Genomic DNA, 20,002 nt, shown 5'->3' on the forward strand with positions numbered 1-20,002 from the left:
CCTGGGGAATGCCCAGAGGGACAGCATGGCTACATAGCAATAGTCGCTGGATTTCCTAATTGGAACCATCTCTCTATTCAAATCACAGAGTACTTAAGAAAAAAGAAAGAAAAGAAAAGCCACAGTATTGTAATTCTCTATGTTGCCAGAGGTGCTGGGGACAGTAGGAATCCTGGGGCTGTGGAGCAGCCTCAGAAAGTGGGACTAGGACAGAGAAAGGTCAGCAGTCATCTTCAACAGATTCCAACTGAGGACATGCCTTCATCTGCTTCACGTGTACCTCTGACCCTGGGCCTAGAGCAAGCCCTGATCCAGGCCTCAGTCGGACCCAAAACCCTGACCTAAAACAGACCCCCAAGCTTAATCCCAGCTTGACCCTTTATCCTGGTCATGGAGTCACAGGTCAGGACCCTGTCCCTGACCCCAGACTGAACCCCAATCCTCTCAAGCATCATCCAACCCTGCATTTGGCAAGAGGAGTATGGCTGGCCCCTTGTAGACTCCCCAATGATGGGACGCAGCTCAGCCCGGAGGCTCTGGGAGTGAGACCCAGGTGTAGGATAGAATATTTCCCTCCCACCCCCGCCCCACCTACAACCCTTTTCCATGAGGCTTCAGCTATTGCCTGAAGTGCTCTGAAGCCTGGGTTCACAGCTTGCCTCCCACGTCTCTGTAGCCTTCTGGGCACCTTGAAATCAGAACAGACTGGGGGATCGATCATGCTGGTTCAAGTGGAGCTTTGCCTGGATGAACTTTACAATGCTTGGCACAGGGGCTGAGAGAACACAGGGCAGACATCAGACACTCTTGGACTATGTAGCCAGTCGGGCAAGGAACAGCTTCTGTGCCCTCCTCCTAGGCTCAGGAAACACCCATCTATGGGGCAGGTCAGTTCCTCACAGAGGCACAGTGCTCCTCAGGAGTATCCAGCCTTTCTATGCCCAAAGAAATAACGACATTGCACTTTCCAAATCCTTTACATGTGTGCAGCCCTGTAGGGCCAACATCTCTTCCACAGCTACTATTTATTTCATTTCCACTCAGCTCTGTGAGAAAACACTATTTTTAGATATTAGATTTACATATAGCTTTTTGTACTGAAGAGAAAGCTGAGCCCCGGCCCTCCCCATCTCCATCGCATTCTCCTTGCCCCTCTCCCGCCGTCAAGCACACAGCCCCCTGAGATGCGAGATCCTGTCCCACATGGCAGCGGCCCCTTTGTTTAACATCCATGCTTCTGACAACGGAGGGAGTTGTTAGTTTTACACCCAATTTTGCATAGTTTTGGCCCTGAATTTTTTAAATTGATGCTGATTTATTGCAGTAATTTCTTTTCCCTAAAACTACCTCTGCTTCCTCCAACCGGAGCCAAATGGAAAGAGGCAAAAAAAAAAAAAAAAAAAAAGCCCATGATAAAAGGGTGGCCATTGCCCAGAGTGGAGACCAGGAGGCTGTGGGTAGGAAGCAGGCTACTGTTCAAGGGTCAAAGAGAGGCTGCAGGGTTTTGCCAGCTTCCCATCGGGTCCACGGTAGTCTAACCTGAGAAATAAAGCTGCCCTCTCCTGCCTTACTGGCACCGAGGCATCCTTGGAAGTCAGCTCTTTGCTCCTCCTCATCCTCCCCAGGGCCTCAGGCTGGTCCCCATTTCATTCTGAGGCCTCTCCATAGACGCATGGCAGAAGCAGGCCTCCTTGCCTGAAAAATCTCAAGTCCCGAGGGGAAGTGACATTCTGTTTCTGAGGGGTGAAGAGAGGTTGCCTTGGGCCACCAGGCCCTACTCAGACACGCTCTTCCATTGCTTTCTAGAACTGGAGCAGAAAGTGCCACCCCAGCACATTAGCAGCACCCCTTTGGCCCTGGGCCCCAGCTGTGGCCCCGGATATTCATCCCAAGGACAGCTAACCCTTCTGCCCCTCTACGTCCTCCCTCTGGATCGGGCATCACTGGGCCGGCCATGCCTCTCGGGTGCCCAGCCTTCAAGGACAGCTTAGAGGGCAGTCCCAGACTGTGCTGGTGATTCTGTGAGGGACTGGGTCCCTTGCTGTCCGGGCCGGGCGGGGCTGCAGACGTAACCCAGCTCGATTTGGAAATCACCACAGTGCCGTGGGTGCTGCCTTCCTAGAGCCCCCAGGGGCTAAGCTTCCCTTCACTCCCCACCCCTCCACCCCCCAACTTGGGCTCTGGACTGTTTAGAACATTTATGGGCCCCTTCAAAACCACTACCTGCCAGAGTCCCAGCCGGGGCCCGTACCTCTTTGGAGCCACCATCCTGCTGCCTGTGGTGCTTCCAAAGCAGAGCTAGATTCTGGGTTCTAATTATTTATTTCCTAAAGGTTTCCTCTTCTTCTTTGTCCCTCAGTGTGACTTGCTCCCACATTACCGCCAGTACCCTCTCATCACTAGCTCTTTAGACTCTTGTTTTTGTTTTCTTTTATCGACAACCCCCCAAGTGTCTCTACCTGGCAGGGGCCAGATGCAGACACAGCCTGGCGCCTCACTGCCAGCTGCTCTGAGGCCCATGGCTGGGGGAGGGAGCCCCTCACCCACCCCCTTGCAGCGCTGGGAAGCAGACAGGCAGCCCTTAGGAGAGAACTTTGCTGCTTCCTCCTTTGCCTGAATGTGGAACAAGCCTCACCCCATACCTCATCTCAGAAATCGCAGCTTCGGACACTTGCCCCAGAAAGAATTTTTTCAGAGAAATGGAAATATCCCCATCTTCCTCTGTCAAAGTCCCCACAGCCAGTCCCCTTCCTCCTCCCCATACCCAACCCAAACCAAAGCAACCGAAAAAGGGACTTGCCAATGGAAGGAGCGAGGTAGGGATGAGGAATGCAGCTGGCAGTGTCCAGGTCGGCACTGCCTGGAAAAGAGTAGCCTGCTGGTGGCGATGGGACGCTGGCCGGCAGTGTCCCAAGCTGGCTGTGGCTGGCAGGGACAGTGCTGCAGCGATGGCGTTCCCTCAGGCCCTGGGAGCCAAGAGCCCTTTATAGCCTGAAACCTGCCCTGGCACCGCCCACTGGGCGGTTGCAACCAGGCCTGCAACTAGGGGAGTCGCTAGGAGCTGGAAGGGCATGCGCCCCAGGACCCCAGGGCCAGGCCCCATGCACAAGAATCTGGGATTCAACCTCCTCCCATGCCAGGCAACTCCATGTCCTGGTATGTGCATGAGAGTCGTGTGCGTGTGTGTGAGTGTGTCTGTGTGTGTCTGTCCACGCACGCGTGCGCTCGTGCTTAAACTTCCATTCAAAGACCTCAGATCTCTTTCCCTCATCCTCTTTCTCTGGCGGTAACAGTTTTTGAAAGGATGGGGAGAGCAGTGTGTTTCTGCTCAGTTTATCAAATTACACTCAGTGACAAAGGACTGAAGTGCATTTTCTTGAAGGCTTGACAATTGGAGATCCAGGAGGAAAAAAGAAAGGCATGACAGAGAACCCAAGGCTTTTGTGGAGGGTAAAGCACCGATGTCAAAGGCGAGGATGTGGTCGGGTGGCTCTAAGTGATTTTGCCTTCATGCTGTTGGTGTTAAAAACTGTTCCCCCCACCCACCACCTCAGCTGCAAAAATCCCACGGATCCTAGAAATTGCAAGATTGTTGATTTTTAAAAGGAACACTGTTCATTTTCACATGGGCTGAGCCAGGCAAGCTGGAGCACAGCTTCCTCCCTCAGGGCTGCCCTTCCCAGCCCGCCATGCCAGGGGAGGGCTGGGAAGCCTGCTCAGAGGAGTCGCTCATAGAGGTACAGTGCCCTCTGCCCTCCCCCCATCTGGGCCTGTGCAGCCAGCTTCTCTCCCCGGGCCTGGCTGGGACAAGGATAGGGTGGGCTTTTCTTGCCAAAGTTCTGCCCTGCACCTGAACTCAGAGGATTGCTAGATGGAGCTGGATGAACTGTCAAGGCAGTTTGGGGCCTGAAGCAAAGTACATGGGGTCATTGGACTGCTTTCCCAAAGGTCTCCATTCTTTGGGGCTGGAAGGGAGAGAGCAGCAACCCAGTCGCCAGCCTCAGACACAGCTGAAGGAGCCAGGAAGAATATCCCCTCATCCAGAGAAAGTGCCCAGAACAAGTCCACCCCTACCAGCCTTCCCATTCCCAGCTGGCTCGGGCCCAGAAGCCGCCCAGCAGGCTGGCCGGCCAGCTGACTGGCGGCCTTGCTCAGAAAGCTCAGAGAGCAGAGCTCACCCGAGAAGCTAGCTGGCAGAGCTCCCCAACCCTGAGTCCAAATCCCTTCCTCTTGCGTGAGGCTGTGGCTCCTGTGGGCCACAGGAGCTGGAGGAGGAGCTGGAGGAGACGCAGAGCGGGGAGGCTGTGTGGCCGCCCACCTGAAGTCCACCCGCATTTCTTCTCACACCTGTACCCCACCATCCACCCCAGCTCCGAGCTAAAGTGGTCCCAGATGCCACGGCTCTCCTCAGATTCTTCCCCAGACACTGATGAGAGGAGGCGCTCCCAGCAAGACACCCTGGGGTCCGTCGTCCTGAAGTCCGGGGCTGTTCTAGCCTGTGCTTGCGCTCCCACCAGGATTTCACCTTCCTGACCACCCTGAGGTACCAGAAAGTTCGTGGGAGGACTTGGGCCCCTCCTACACAGTCTTTCCATCAGCATGCCCACCAGAACTCTAGGCTTCCTCTTCAAACCAAGCTTTAGTGCCAACCCCCTGGTCTCCCATCCCACACCTAGACTGCCTCCTGAAATCCCTTCTGTGTGGGAAATCTGGAGCTCCTCTCTCTCTCTTTTAGTTTTCCCTCCTCTGGTTTCTTTCCTTCCTTCCGCCCTGCTTTTCCAAATCCATTCACTCCTCATACTTGCAGCAAATAGGCAGAGCGGCCTGTAACTCGGAATAGTGACTGGAATCCATGAGACCTGGGTGCTGAGCCCGCTCCACCGCTCATTCCCGTGAGCGCTGGTCCTCTGAGCCTCGGATATGTCTCCAGTGTGGCGACTGGATTAGAAGGGAACGAGGGTGGAGGCAGGGGTCCTGTTAGAAGACCCCTGATAGGAGCAGTAACAGTAGGAGCAGTAGTGATGGCCGTAACACAGCAGTGAAGGCCACCACTGAGTCCTGTGTGCCTGGTGCGTTTCAAAGCACTTCACATACATTATTTCATTCAATCCTCACAGCAACCCCAGGAGGTAGATACTATAGTCCCACTTCATAGAGGAAGAATCTGAGGCACCAAATGTTTTGACAACTTACCCAAATGAATCCTGCTGCACTTTGGGGGTTGGATTTAATCTCCTCTAGAACTCAAGCCCAGGGAGTCTGCATTAGCCGGGGCTCTTAGCCAGCATACTAAGGACTAAACCAAGCTGGCTGCAGTGAGGATGGAGAAAAGTGGGATCCTCTGTCCCTGGGATTCTCCAGGAAAGAATACTGGAGTGGGTTGCCATGCCCTCCTCCAGGGGATCTTCCCTATCCGGGGATCGAACCCAGGTCTCCTGCACGGCAGGCAGACTCTTTACCATCTGAGCCACCAGGGAGTCCAGACATATTTTCAGTTCAGTTCAGTTCAGTCGCTCAGTCGTGTTAGAAGTGTCCAATTAAAATGCTGACATATTTGGCAACTGATTAGGTGGGGAGAAAGGCGGGTGTTTAGGATTTCAGGTGGGGTAGCTGGGTGCATGGCAGAATTACCTACTGAGCTGGAAGCTCAGGGAACAAGATGATGAGTTTGGTTTTGCCCTGAAGTCCCAAGATGACTAGCAGATATTCAAATGGAGTTTTCTGGTGGGCTCTTAGAGATGATTTAAACGTCATCTGCGTTCCGATGATAATGGAAGGCGTGGGAGTGGAAGAGCCTACACGGGAAGAGAAACGGGCCTAGGACAGAGCCCCAAGGACACCAACATTCAAGGCACAAGCAGACAAAAAGGGGTCTGGGAAAGAAGGGCCTCTCTTCTTTGCCCCAAACTCACATCCTAGTGTTGACCTCACCCGAGACTGATTATCTGATGTGTTTGTTCCCTCTCAGCACTTAGAAGCTTAGGGTAATCAAGGTACTCAGGTTAGTAATTTCGCCCCCAAATAACTTAGGGACACACACATACCGCATAGAGCTTCCTGACCTATGGTCATTGGTAGGATTCTGAATCTAGCTGCTGAATTACTGTTGACATCTTGTATATAAAGCCATCTATTTCACTGAGCTTTTCACCGTGTTGTAGGGTGCCATAACACTTTTAGGGGCGCCTCCTAGTGGGTCTGGATCTTGCCTGCCACAGACTGCACTCCGCCCAGGCTACGCCTCAGGGCAGAGCTCCCCATTGCACTGTGTGCTGCGGCAGACTGTGGGTCCCCCGGACAACACTGCCTGACCGGGTAGCCTTCTGTTGTTTGTTCAGGGCTGAGACAGGAAGGGCCCCTCTGTGGGAGCAGGGAGTGTGAGGATCCAGTAAGGTCCAAAGAAGGACCAGAAGGCACCAGCTGGAGAGGCCACACTGAAACCCATGTGGGAACCAAGGGGAACGGGGAATGGGGCAGCACGGGAAGAAGGCCAGGCAATTTGAGAGAGGAACGGGCTCTTCCCACTGCTCTCCTGACCCGTCAGGGAGAGTCCATGTGCTGGCCGAGCAAGCAGGGCTGCCAGGCTCCCCCGGAGGGGCCTGGGCCAACCGGGAGAGAAGGCTGAGGGAAGCAGAGGAGGATGGAGGTGCTTAGGCTAGGTCTCCCCACGCTAGTTATGAAAGCACCAGCTCAGACAGCCCTAGGCTAGGCTTGCCCTTCGGGGGGAGACAAGGCATTGCCCTCAGAGGCAAGCGGCAGCTGTGGGCAAGTCCCCCTGCACAACCATCCAGCCGAGAGCACACGCTCAGGGAAATGTTAGCGGAGAGTCCCCTGGCGGGTGGGTGCTCACGTTCCTGTTCTCACAGGTGCTCTCCCGCACTCACCCCTGCTCACGGAGATGCACATTTTCCGGCGCCCCTCACCCTCAACCCCTTCCCCACTCCCCACAAGCTGGTTCAGGCCTGGAGCTTCAGGGCCTTGGCACCTCTGGCCTGGCAGGAGAAGGTTGGGCCACCCAACCCTCTTGGCACCCTAGAACTCACATGAGCAGTGACAGGCTTGGCTGGCAGAGAGAGGAACAGCTCGGAGCCTGGGTGGAGTGGGGAAGGCCAGGGCGAGGCTGGGGGGTGGGGCGGGCTTCACAGAGACGGCTACAGGGACGTGAAAAGGGCCCTTTGTGGCTCTCTGCCTGGTCTCTTAACCCCTGAGCCCCACTACTGGGACCCAGCTCCACGGCATCCCAGTCAGTTTAGAGGAAGCAAGAATAACTGCTTCAAGGCAGGGGCTCAGAGCGCCCGTCACTGATCCCTTGGGGCTCTGTGGTACAAGGATTTTTTCCTACTGGCCTGTCCCTGTGACTGGTCCCTCATCAGGATCCCCAGGGCAGAGGACACACCCTGTCTACAGCTTGAGGACAGCCTGAAACCAACCAGTGAACAGGAGTATAGGTCAGAGAGTCATTCCTGCCACTCATCGGATGTACAGTCTTGGCCAAGTCACTTCACCCCTCAGGCTCAATCTTCTTATAAGAATGGGGAAAAGAGTCTTGCCTTACTGGGCAGTTGGCAGTGATGACATTGATAAAAATGTCAGAGATATCCCATGTGAAACACTTGGCACAGTGGCGGGCTCGGAGCCGGGACAGCGCCACAGTAAGGCCCAGGAAGCTTTGGGTTTCTCATTTGCCTAGGCTCCTGAGAAACCCTGGCAATCCATACTTTCCATTATTTTCTTCAAGAGGGTCCCCAAGGTTTCAGGTTTCATAAATCCTGGGGCCTGGATGGCAGCCATTCCCCTTCCTGCTCCACCGTGTCCTCAAGCCTCTCACTGTCTCCCGGGCACAGGAGAATGTCCCCGTCTGGTGGGCAGAGCTGAAACAAGCCCCAGGCAAGGCCTCGTTCCAGGTGGAAGGCCCGGGTGCGGTCACCTTCCCCGATCTGTTTGCTACCTCCTTGAGCCAGGCTGAGGGCCTACTGCTCCCCATCCTGGCTCACAGCAGTTAAGCCAACTGGGACCCCTTTAAATGAATTCCCTGGAATTCTGGGCACTGTGTCCTAGTCCTGGCAGAGACTTTGCTCCAAAAACTATGAACTCCTAGGGAAGCTAGTTCTAGGGCTGTGCTAGGCAACCCCAGGGCTCAAGAATGGGCCTTCAGGAAAACAAAAGCAACTTGGCCGGCTTCTCCATTAGCACCCGTTTCCCTGAGGAGCCTTGGAGGGAGTGGGGACACAGGACTCCCTCCTCAGTGTCTGGGAGATGGATGGGGCCGATTTTTTCCAGGATTCCTCCCCATAAATCTGATTTGGCCCCTCATCTGTCTAGGCCAGTCTCCATGGAGGTGCGCGGGAGTGATGAATGAGCTGCCTGACTAATGGGACCCGGGTGGCAGGAACCCCGGGAGGGGCTCTGCTCTGATGGATGGTCCTCATGAGGGCATATTGCATTAGACACCCATAATGCGATCAGCAGGGCCATTACGATACCAATTTGTTGCTCCTCCTCACCAGGGCGGGGCAGTGGAGCTGGAAGATTAAGGAGGACGTCAGGACTTTGGAGACACCTGGGGGGGATTGCAGAGGGTGGGGGGCAAGACTTCCTTGTTGGGGGTTATTACTAGGGAAATCATATGGAATTTTAAAAAAAAATGCAGAATGGAAAGAAGCGAGGGGAAGTGAGGCCAGGAGAGACGGTGTGACCTGTCCAAGGTCACTTCCGGATCCAGAAGAGCTAGACTTAGCTCTTGAGTCTCCCACTTTCTGCGCAGCTGCAGCCAGAGATAGAGGCGGGAACAAGACCTCTCCGTTGCTCTCCCGAGAAGAGGGAGGCCGATGACTGCTTCCATTCAAAGAGGACGTGATCTGCTGCAGGTTCCCACAGGGGCCCGAGACGGCCTTCACTCGAGACCACCTGCAGTCCTGCAGCCCCACCTACCCACGTTAGTTCTGATCTCCGTGTCTCTCTCTTGTCATTTTAAAGTAGACTTCTAAACGCTCCACTGTCTCCAAGCTGTCCTCTAGATCACCAGAGGGGATCTTTTAAAACAAAATGTTCTTTTCTCCTTAAAAGCTGTCAGCAGCTCCCTGCTGCCCTCGGGATGGGTCTCAGGCTGGCACTGACTCCCGCCTCTCCCCCAGCCTCAGCTCTGGGGTTCTGTCCAACTCACCCAGCCTCTCCTGTGGCAAAGGCATGCCACCCTCTTTTACACTTCTAGATCCTTTATTTGGACTTTAGGGACAGGAGGCTGACCACCATGTGCTCCAGTTGCTGGGCATTTTGGTCAGTACAGCCTCTACTCATTTCCTCTTCCCCTCTGACCCCCAGCCCTCCTCTTGACCCTCACCTTCACCCCCAGACCCACCTGCCATTGTGTTGGCATAAGTCCGGTGATGTGTATGCATCTTTGAAAATAGTATTATCTTCTGTATGTATGTGTCTTTAACGAACACAAATGATCTTGCAATGTAGATCTTATTTCAGGTTAAAAAATTTTTTAACATCATTAAAAAATTCTGTTTATGTTGCTTTATGTATTTCTAGTTTGTTACTCTGTAACTGCTATAAAATATTCCAAAATATGTATCTACCACATTTCACCTTGGTAACAGACGCCCAGATTTCTTCCAGCTTCCTGTTTCTGCACACACTGTGCAGTGAACGTATTTTCTCCGGGCGTTTAACCAGGAGTGAGCGCATCCTAGGGAAGGTGCAGGTGTAAATTAAGTTTTGTTGTGTGACTCCAGGCAGACTGCACTGGCTCCCGCCCATCAGCCCTGCACAAGGTGCCTGGTTCCTCCCATTGTAAACAGCTCTCGCATTCTGCTCATTTCTAATTTTGCCAGTTTGATCAGAATGAAGTTTCTGAAGCCTCCACACATCCCAGTTACCACTGTTTTGACTACCCCCCTCTCACTGACTAGTAAATGTCTACTTATCTTTTAAAACCCAATTTAAGAATGATATCCTTGTGTGGCGTTTTCCGGCTTGTGAACCTTTCCTTGGTGCTCCAGAACATTCTGTACATACCACCCTAGCATTTGTCATCTCACCGTAGCCCTTCCTCTCTTTCTCACTCACACACCACCCTCTGCCTTGGCTGCTAAGGCAGATAAGGTTCCTGCCTTTTGGAACCGTTGGAGAGAAGGAGGAAGAGTGAAGGAGGGGGTGGGCTGTGTCTGAGAATGGGGAAATCAGGCAATCACGACACACTTCTTTTTCTGTCTGTACTCTCAATAAGTATTTTCTTAACTAAGTCCTGTCTTACATACGCCAGGACCTCACTCAGACTTCAAGCAACTTTATTCTAGTCATTTCTGAATGTTTCTTTCCTCTGCCTGTGACCAAACCAATATCTCTCTTAGCCTGAAAAGTCTTTCCCTTGATGCCAATGAACCCTAGGCTGATATTTCATAAAGGATGCATCGAAAAGAACATGATTTTTAGAATTAAAAGAACTTGAAGGACTCAATCTTTCCAGGCCTCTGGTTTAGCAGTCTGTACATCAGATATAAATCGTGAGAGTTACACTCACTATTCGGTAAGAAGAGTTGACTCATTGGAAAAGACTGATGCTGGGAGGGATTGGGGGCAGGAGGAAAAGGGGAAGACAGAGGATGAGATGGCTGGATGGCATCACCGACTCGATGGACGTGAGTTTGAGTGAACTCTGGGAGATGGTGATAGACAGGGAGGCCTGGCGTGCTGCGATTCATGGGGTGGCAAAGTGTCGGAGACGACTGAGCAACTGAACTGAACTGTGCCCAATCTCTTTCCTTCTTGAAGTTCTGAAAGATGTCTTCCACACACATCCCAAACTGAATTTCTCATCTTCCCTAAAACTAAATCTCCTCTGGAATCTCTTGTTTCCAGCAATCCTATTATTTTTTTCCAGTGAATCAAGAAGATATTAACAACATCTCCCATCTCCCTGGCTGTTTATTAACCAAAGTCAATTGGGTCACCTTCCACGTTGGTTCTCAGATATACCCCTCATCTCCATTCCCATTTCCACTGTCCTCGGAGTAGAGGAAGCTTCGGGATGGAAAAGAGATTGTTAAGAAACAATATATACAAACGAAGTCTGCTGGTAACCTATGTTCTCAGGTTACTTCCCACCCTAACTAACTGCTTCTCCCCATCCACACTCATCTGGTGGCTGATAGGAACCACAAACCTCAATGACCAGCACGCTAGCTACCTCCACCTGCCATGGATGGAGTTAATTTTACAAGTCATGTCAAGGAACAGATAACCCTTGATACACCAAAGTGAAAAAGAAGATAAGATCTCTCAAAAAATCTTCCTGAGGACCAAAGCAAACCTTTTGAAGGCAGTATAAACACAGTGTTAGTACAGACAAATCTTACTTCTGAATATTTATACAAAAATCCTAAAACAAATGCTGCTAAATAAAACCCAGAAGTTCATAATAGTAAGACATCATAGTCAACTGGGGTTGAACCCATGAATGAACCAAAATGTTAACTGTATGAATGAGTGAAGGAAATGGCTGAAAAAAAAAAAAAAAAGCACTTAGTAAAGTTCAACACTAATTTCTTATAATATCCAGGAATAGAAGAAAACTCCCTTAACTTTATAAGCCTACAAAAAACCTCATAATTAATAACTAAACATTAGATGGATTTTCGTTAAAGCAAGAAAAGAGACAAATTCTTACCATTACCACCAACAGGCGACACTGTCTGGTTGTCTCAGCTAATTAAATGAAGAAAAAATCTGAAATGCAGGGGTAAATAGAGAGTATAAATGCCAGAGATAGCTCTTGGACAATTTTTTCAACTTCTTTCATGTTTATTGATCTTGGGGGTTTTCTCTTCCTTCCTGGGTCACTCTTGGTAATACACACTCTTCTAGAAGCATCAGCCATCTTTCTTTAGGTTTATGGACTTATTTCCACAAAATTACATAAATTATTCTCAACATTACTTATAGTTAAACTGTTATTTTAAATTATTATTTAAACCCTTTTCTGTGGTAATATCCACTTTTTATTTCTTAGTTTTGTTTAGAAATAAGGATAGTGGCATCTGTACTTTTTAACATTGGTTTTCCTTGATTAGCTCTGCTTAGTGATTTGTGTGTTTCATCCTCCCACCAACAGACAGTTCTTTGATTTACAAAGAAGTATGAAATTGTCATCATCTGCAGATATTAGGACTGCTTATAATAGAATTTCCCAGAGGATCAACTGAAAACCTATTCAGTCAAATAAAATATGCAGTAACTAGTTCAGATACATGACAAATATGTAATCAATAGCTTTCATGTATGTTAACATTATTAAATTTGGAAATTTAATTTAAAATATATAATAAATAATGTGAATACTCTTGTGGATTTATGTAATTAATGCAAATCAAGTGAATTCATGAATTCAGTAGTTTTGGGAAGAAAACACAAAACTTTTACATAGGATGTAAAAGAAGACCTAGATAGAGACTCACAATGTTAGGAGTCAATTTCTCCAGTGTTGAATAAATGCAATGTAATCCCAATCAAAATTCCCATGGAATTTTAAAAATAAAACTTTACAAAATAATTCTAAAGCTCATCTATGAGAATACACATACAAGAAGAACCAAGACATTTTTAGAGAAAGTCACTGATGGGAGGCTTTCTCTACTAGATATTAGAACATATTTTAAGATCACAAAAATTAAAATGTTTCCTGTTGGCACAGAAATAGACAAATAGATCAGTAGACTATCAATAGACCCATCCATTACAAATCAGTAAGGAAGGACCAACTCATAATAACATGTGTTTAGGACTTCAGATTGCCACTTGGGGGAAAAAAAAAAGATTTGATCTGTATCTTATATAATCCCAAAATAAAATTCAGAAAGACTATCTAAATATAAAACAAAACTAAAATTTTTTATAATCTGGGGGTGGGTGGGAAAGCTTTTCTAGGCAAGATACAAAACTCAGGAGCTTCCTTTTTAAAAGAAAGAATTGACAATTAAACTACATCAAATTTCAAAATTTTGTATGAGGAAAGCCAGCATAAACAATGAAAATAGATAAAAGTGAGTGTATGAGCTAACAATTCTGAAACTGTGTACTGGGGTTGAATAATTAAGTTAATGGCTGGTAGATGATGAGAGCCAGGTTCTCACTGTTGGAGAGAGATAAGCAATAACGAAAGGTTAGAATTATTTCTATAGTACTAGACTTTGATGCATAGTATAAATAAATACATAAGCCTCATACCTTCATATATATACACACAGATATACAGATATAAGAACAGCAATACCATGTGTATATATGGATATCATATATAATAAAGTGTCTAGCTCTGTCTGCTGAGAGCCAAAAAATAAAAAATGACATCTCAATAGCAATGAGCACACCACGCACCCAAATCTTAGTTTCTAAAAATTATTCTTTCATAAAAGGAATCAGGGCTCCATGAAAAACTGGTTAATTCTAGGGCTGGAACAGGGGAAAGAGAAGATAAACTTGTAGCATCTTATAGTTTGATAAAGCAAGGAAATGTTTTTAACAAAAGAATAGGGGTTTAGCAAAGGTACTCTGGAGACAACCCAAAAGAGCTCCCAATCTGAAATAATCTGAGCAATAAAAGAAATAAATAACATAGTATTGGACTATAACCTAAAAGGTGAAATAAATATATAAGCCCAAAGGGTAGACACATAGATCAATGGAACAGAACTGAGAGTCTAGAAATAAACCCATACATCTATAGTCAATTGATTTTAACAGGGGTGCCAAGACTATTCTATGGGGAAAGAATTGTCTTTTCGATGAATTGTGCTGGGACAACTGGATATCACACGTGAAAGAAATAACTTGGACTCCTAGCTTACACCACATACAAAAATTCAAATCAAACTGGATCATTAAGGACCTAAACATGAGGTAAAATTATAAAACTCTTGGAATAAAGGCATAATCTTCATGACTTTGGATGAAGCAACATTTTCTTAGATTCTTAGCTATCACACCAAAAGCACAAGCAACAACAAAAACAAAAGATAAATTTGGACTTTATCAACATTTAAAACGTTTTTTTGCATCAAAGGGCAGTGTCAAATGAGAAAAGTTCCACAGAATGGGAGAAAATTTGCAAATCATGTATATGATAAGGGTCTAATATCCAGAATATATGAAAAACTTTTACAATTCAAAAAGAAGACAAATGACCCAATTTAAAAAGGAACAAATGATTTGAACAGACATTTTTCCAAAGATGATATACAAATGGGTAATAAGCACAAGCAAAGATTCTCAACATCATTAGTCATTAGGGAAACGAATATTAAAACTACAATGAGATATCACTTCATACCTACCAGGATGACAATTATAAAAAAAAAAAAAAAGGAGCAAACCAAAAAATACCAAGTGCTGGCAAATATATGATGAAATCTGAACCCTCATGCATTTCTGGTAGGACTATAAGATAAGATAATGCAGGCACTTTGGAAAACAGTTTGGCAGTTCCTCAAAAAGTTAAACATAAATTTATCATATAGCCTGCTGCTGCTGCTGCTGCTGCTAAGTCGCTTCAGTTGTGTCCAACTCTGTGTGACACCATAGACGGCAGCCCACCAGGCTCCCCCGTCCCTGGGGTTCTCCAGGCAAGAACACTGGAGTGGGTTGCCATTTCCTTCTCCAATGCATGAAAGTGAAAAGTGAATGTGAAGTCATTCAGTCGTGTCCGACTCTTAGCGACCCCATGGACTGCAGCCCACCAGGCTCCTCCGTCCATGGGATTTTCCAGGCAAGAGTACTGGAGTGGGGTGCCGTTGCCTTCTCCATGTCACATGGCCTAGCAGATCCTCTAGGTATGTATCTGGAGAATTAAAAACATGTCCAAACAGAACTGTGCACTGATGGCACAGTGGCATTGTCCCCAAGAGCCCCAAAGTGGGAACAAGCTGTCTACCCTTCTCTTGGACTTGCTTGTCTATTCACTAATGGGCAGAAGTCTATCAACGGGTGAATGGATAAGCAAAATGTAGTAATATCTATATAATGGAATATTATTTAGTCATAAAAGGAATGAAGTATTGATACATGTTACAACACGTATAAACTTTGAAAGCATTTTGCTATGTGAAAGAAGCCAGACACAAAAGGACACACATTATATGACTCCACTTACATAAAATGTACTGAATGGGCAAATTAATAGGAACAGAAAGTAGATTCTGGGGTAGAGAAAGAGGGAATTAGAAGTGATTGCTAATAAATACAGTGTTTCCTTTGGGTTGATGGGACTATTCTGAAATTAGATGGTGATAGCTGCACAACACTGAGAGTATACAAAAATCCGTTGAATTGTTACTTTGAAATGATGAATTTTATGTTTTGTGAGTTATGTCACAATAAAAGCAAATGAAGCAACTGACAAACAACTAATCTCAAAAATATACAAGCAACTTATGCAACTCAATTCCAGAAAAATAAACGACCCAATCAAAAAATGGGCCAAAGAACTAAATAGACATTTCTCCAAAGAAGACATACGGATGGCTAACAAACACATGAAAAGATGCTCAACATCACTCATTGTTAGAGAAATGCAAATCAAAACCACAATGAGGTACTACTTCACACCAGTCAGAATGTCTGCAATCCAAAAATCTGCAAGCAATAAATGCTGGAGAGGGTGTGGAGAAAAGGGAACCCTCCTACACTGTTGGTGGGAATGCAAACTAGTGCAACCACTGTGGAGAACAGTGTGGAGATTCCTTAAAAAAATTGCAAATAGAACTACCTTATGACCCAGCAATCCCACTGCTGGGCATACACACCGAGGAAACCAGAATTGAAAGAGACACATGTACCCCAATGTTCATCGCAGCACTGTTTATAATAGCCAGGACCTGGAAACAACCTAGATGTCCATCAGCAGATGAATGGATAAGAAAGCTGTGGTACATATACACAATAGAGTATTACTCAGCCATTAAAAAGAATTCATTTGAATCAGTTCTGATGAGATGGATGAAACTGGAGCCGATTATACAGAGTGAAGTAAACCAGAAAGAAAAACACCAATACAGTATACTAACACATATATATGGAATTTAGAAGATGGCAATGATGACCCTGTATGCAAGACAGCAAAAAAAGACACAGATGTGTATAGCGGACTTTTGGACTCAGAGGGAGAGGGAGAGGGTGGGATGATTTGGGAGAATGGCATTGAAACATGCATACTATCATGTAAGAATCGAATCACCAGTCTATGTCTGATGCAGGATACAGCATGCTTGGGGCTGGTGCACGGGGATGACCCAGAGGGATGTTGTGGGGAGGGAGGTGGGAGGGGGGTTCATGTTTGGGATCGCATGTACACCCGTGGTGGATTCAGGTCAAAGTATGTTGAAACCAATACAGTATTGTAAAGTAAAATAAAGTTAAAAAAAAAAAAAGTTACAAAAAGTTAAAAACCTAAAATGAGTATGCATTCATACTGAAATACATAAATAATTTAAAATAATAAATGAGAATAAAAAGAAAAAAAATCCTTATAGAAGAATTCCAAATAATTTATTTAGGTACCCTTTTAGGAGGTAAAAACACTCCACCTCTCCTGTCGGCATTTTTAAGTGTGGGCTGTAATTAGTGACTTGCTTCCAATAACAGAATATGGAAAGGGGTAAATAATGACTTCATTGTGAAGAAACGTAGCAGATGCTGCCTTACCCAAGTGATCAAGGTTCGCGTCATTAGTGATGTCAAATGGACATCAAGTAAGCTCTGATATGCAAAGGAAAGTACATTTCACCTCTGTGGTATCCTTTCAAAAAACCCATTACTCCGTGCTAATCAAGAGAAAAACACCAGACAAACGCAAATTTGAAGGATGTTCTACAAAATACGTGACCAGTACTCCTCAAAACTGTTAAGGACATGAAAAGCAAGGCAAGACTGAGAGACTGTCATGGACAGAGGCGACTAAGGAGCTGGGAAGACGCTTCTGGTTTTTAACATGTTCACACATATACACGATAATATGTTAACAGAGGAATCTGGGCGCATGGTATAAACTCTGTACCACCTTGCAGCTTTTCTGTAAACCTAAAATTATTTGAGAATTAACTTTATTTAAAAAATAAGTGAAAGACTGGGAGACAATAGTTGCCCATGTATAACAAACATAGGTAGTTAGCATCAGTTGGCTCAGTGGATCCAGGATATTGTGATAGACCCCCTCTCTTGAGGGTATTTACTCCTAACGACTTCCTGTGGACAGGGCTCAGATTGGCTCAAATACTGTTACAGATCCCTTGATCTCCCACCCCATTCCAGCTCCATTTATCTTTTCATTCATGCCTACAGTTTATTCAGCAAAATTTATTGAACATATTCTATGTGGCAAAAACTCTTCTAGACACTGAGGATAAGTCTATGAACAAAACACTCTGCTCTGATGGAGCTTACAGGGAATGAACCAGCATTGATCTAAAGCATAGTCATACTCTCTTTGGCCGTGATTGGTTTAGTGGCCGCATTTTGACCAATATGATGTAAGGGGAGGTAGCGTGAAGAGATAATGTTTAACAGCAATTTAAATAATTCTGAGAATGCATAATTTTAGGGTAATATTCAAACCCAAAGAAAGGTGAAAATTACAGGTTTGTAAGAAAGGGACAGGCTTCTCGGGTGGCTCAGCGGTAAAGAATCCACCTGCCAGTGCAGGAGATGCTGGAGACACGGGCTGGATTCCTGGGTCAGGCAAGTCCCCTGGAGGAGGAAATGGCAACCCACTCTAGTATTCTTGCCAGGATAGTCCCATGGACAGAGGAGCCTGGAGGGCTACAGTCCATGAGGTCACAAAGCGTCAGACGTGACTAAGCGTGCACGCACATACGAAAGGGACAGATTTGACCTGAACAGACCTTTATCTCTTTATTTGTTTCTTCCTCCATCCTGGAAGGTGGCCGTGATGTCTGCAGGTGACACAGCTGCTCTGTGCCTATGAAGTGGTGAGCATACTGAGGAGACGGAACAGGAAGACAGAAAGTGCCTAGGTCTCTGCTGCTCAGCTGCTCTAGCCTTGTACTGCTTTTGTGCTAAGCCTCCAGGATTCTTCTTAGTCAAAACAAAACATGGAAGCCAAATGAAGAACAAAAAAAATCCCTACCTTATTCTTTACCAAACTCATTGTCCATTTTCCATTACTTGTAGCTGAACATACTTTGAATTGAAAACAATACTATAAATGACTAATGAGATGGGAAAAGATGATTCAGCCTAACAGAAATTGGCAACTGCAAATTAATAAACCATTTCTTCTCACTCCAGTGTGTTTCACTGATGATGTTGGGAAACTGACAGTCTCTTACATTGCTGGTAAGAAAGTAAATTAGTACAGCCTTTTTGAAAGACAGTTGGCATCATCTAACCAAATATAAAATATATGTGTGCTAAGGTGCTCCAGTCATGTCCGACTCTTTTCAATCCCATTGACTGTAGCTTGCCAGGCCCCTCTGTCCATGGGATTCTCTAGGCCAGAATACTGGAGTGGGTTGCCATGCCCTTCTCCAGGGGATCTTCTTGACCCAGAGATCAAACCCAAGTCTCTTGTGTAGCCTGCCTTGGCTGGCAGGTTCTTTACCAATAGTGCCATCTGGGAGTCCATAAAATGTGAACCCTTTACCTACTAACATCACTCCTAGGAATTACTAGCAATCTTAAAGAGGTGTTTGTATAAATGCAAAGTGATATCAAATGTGCTTGCTTCTGCAGTTTGGGTTATAACAAGTAAGAAAAAGCAAGTTAAATATCAATAAAGAGTAAGGAAATGGCTAAATTAAGAAGTAGTCCCAGCATGGAATACTATGCAGCCACAAAAAGGGTCAGGATCATTACGTAGACTGCAAATTTATTTGTAAAAACATTTCAACATTTTGCCATGTGCATTTCAGATTTTTAAAAAGGAAATTAGACTTTATAAAGTAGCAAAACCCCGCATGCCCCAGGGGACCTTATTTTGTTCCTCCTACCACAGAAGGAACTTACTGTTTATCACTCTCCCTCATGCTTGCAGAGTGACAGGCACTATCATTCTTCAGCTTGCTTTTTGACTCAACAACTTTTAAAAGATTTATTGATATTGACATATGTAACTATCGTTCATTCCAACTGCTGTGATATATTCTATTAGATGGATATATCACAATTTTTCTACTCACTGCTTGGTGGACCTTTAGGTAATTTCTAGTTTTTCATCATCACAAGCAATGCTAGAATGAACAGTCTTATGTCTCCTCGTGCCCACAGGACTGATTTCCCAAGGGAATATTCTCAGAAGTAACATTGCTGGGTCTTGGGATATGTGCATTTTTCTCAGATACAGGCCCACAATGCATGGCTCAATGCCCTTATGGTCAGATACCTTTCAGGATAAGAATTTTTTGGATTTTAGAAATGTAATATAGTATATATGCCATACATAACACTTTCAGTAGGGTTTGGGAAAGTATTCTGTAATCAAATGTATTACTTCTTCTGTGGTGAAAAATATAAATATTCACATTGAGACAAATAAAGATGACACGTAGCTTCACAGCAGGTCAGGTTTTGCCACCAGATGAGTTAGGAAAGAGCGTTCAGCTTTCAGAGCCCTTTGGATCTCTGAGCTGTGGATGAGGGGCTTGGATCTGCATCAGCAAACTACTTTCTAAAGCAGTTGTATTAGTTTATCTTCTTACAAATGTTTCTCCATATCCTTACCAATATTAGGTAATATCAGACTTCAGGAGTTTTGCTAATTTTATAGGGGTTTATATATTACTTCTGTAATTAAAAGCCAAAGAAACTATAGGACATGGAAGGAGAGATCTCATTTATAACAATGATGGTGACATAAAACATCTGTGTTTGTATTGAATAAGAAAGGCAAAGAATCTAAATGAAGAAAATATTAAAAACTGTCAGAGGAATATACATGTGGTGAGTAAATAAACATTTTTCATCATTGCATAGACAGGCTTTATGTTAT

General features: G+C 45.9%; 1 non-coding gene across 1 annotated transcript; it reads right to left on the reverse strand.

The window, feature by feature from the left end:
• Positions 1–5,405: 5,405 nt before the first annotated feature.
• Positions 5,406–5,477, reverse strand: TRNAG-GCC (transfer RNA glycine (anticodon GCC)). Its single transcript has one exon. It is a non-coding gene; the product is annotated as a tRNA-Gly (tRNA).
• Positions 5,478–20,002: the final 14,525 nt, after the last annotated feature.

Source organism: Ovis aries, chromosome 3, assembly GCF_016772045.2.
Source record: "Ovis aries strain OAR_USU_Benz2616 breed Rambouillet chromosome 3, ARS-UI_Ramb_v3.0, whole genome shotgun sequence".
Lineage (NCBI taxonomy): Eukaryota > Metazoa > Chordata > Mammalia > Artiodactyla > Bovidae > Ovis > Ovis aries.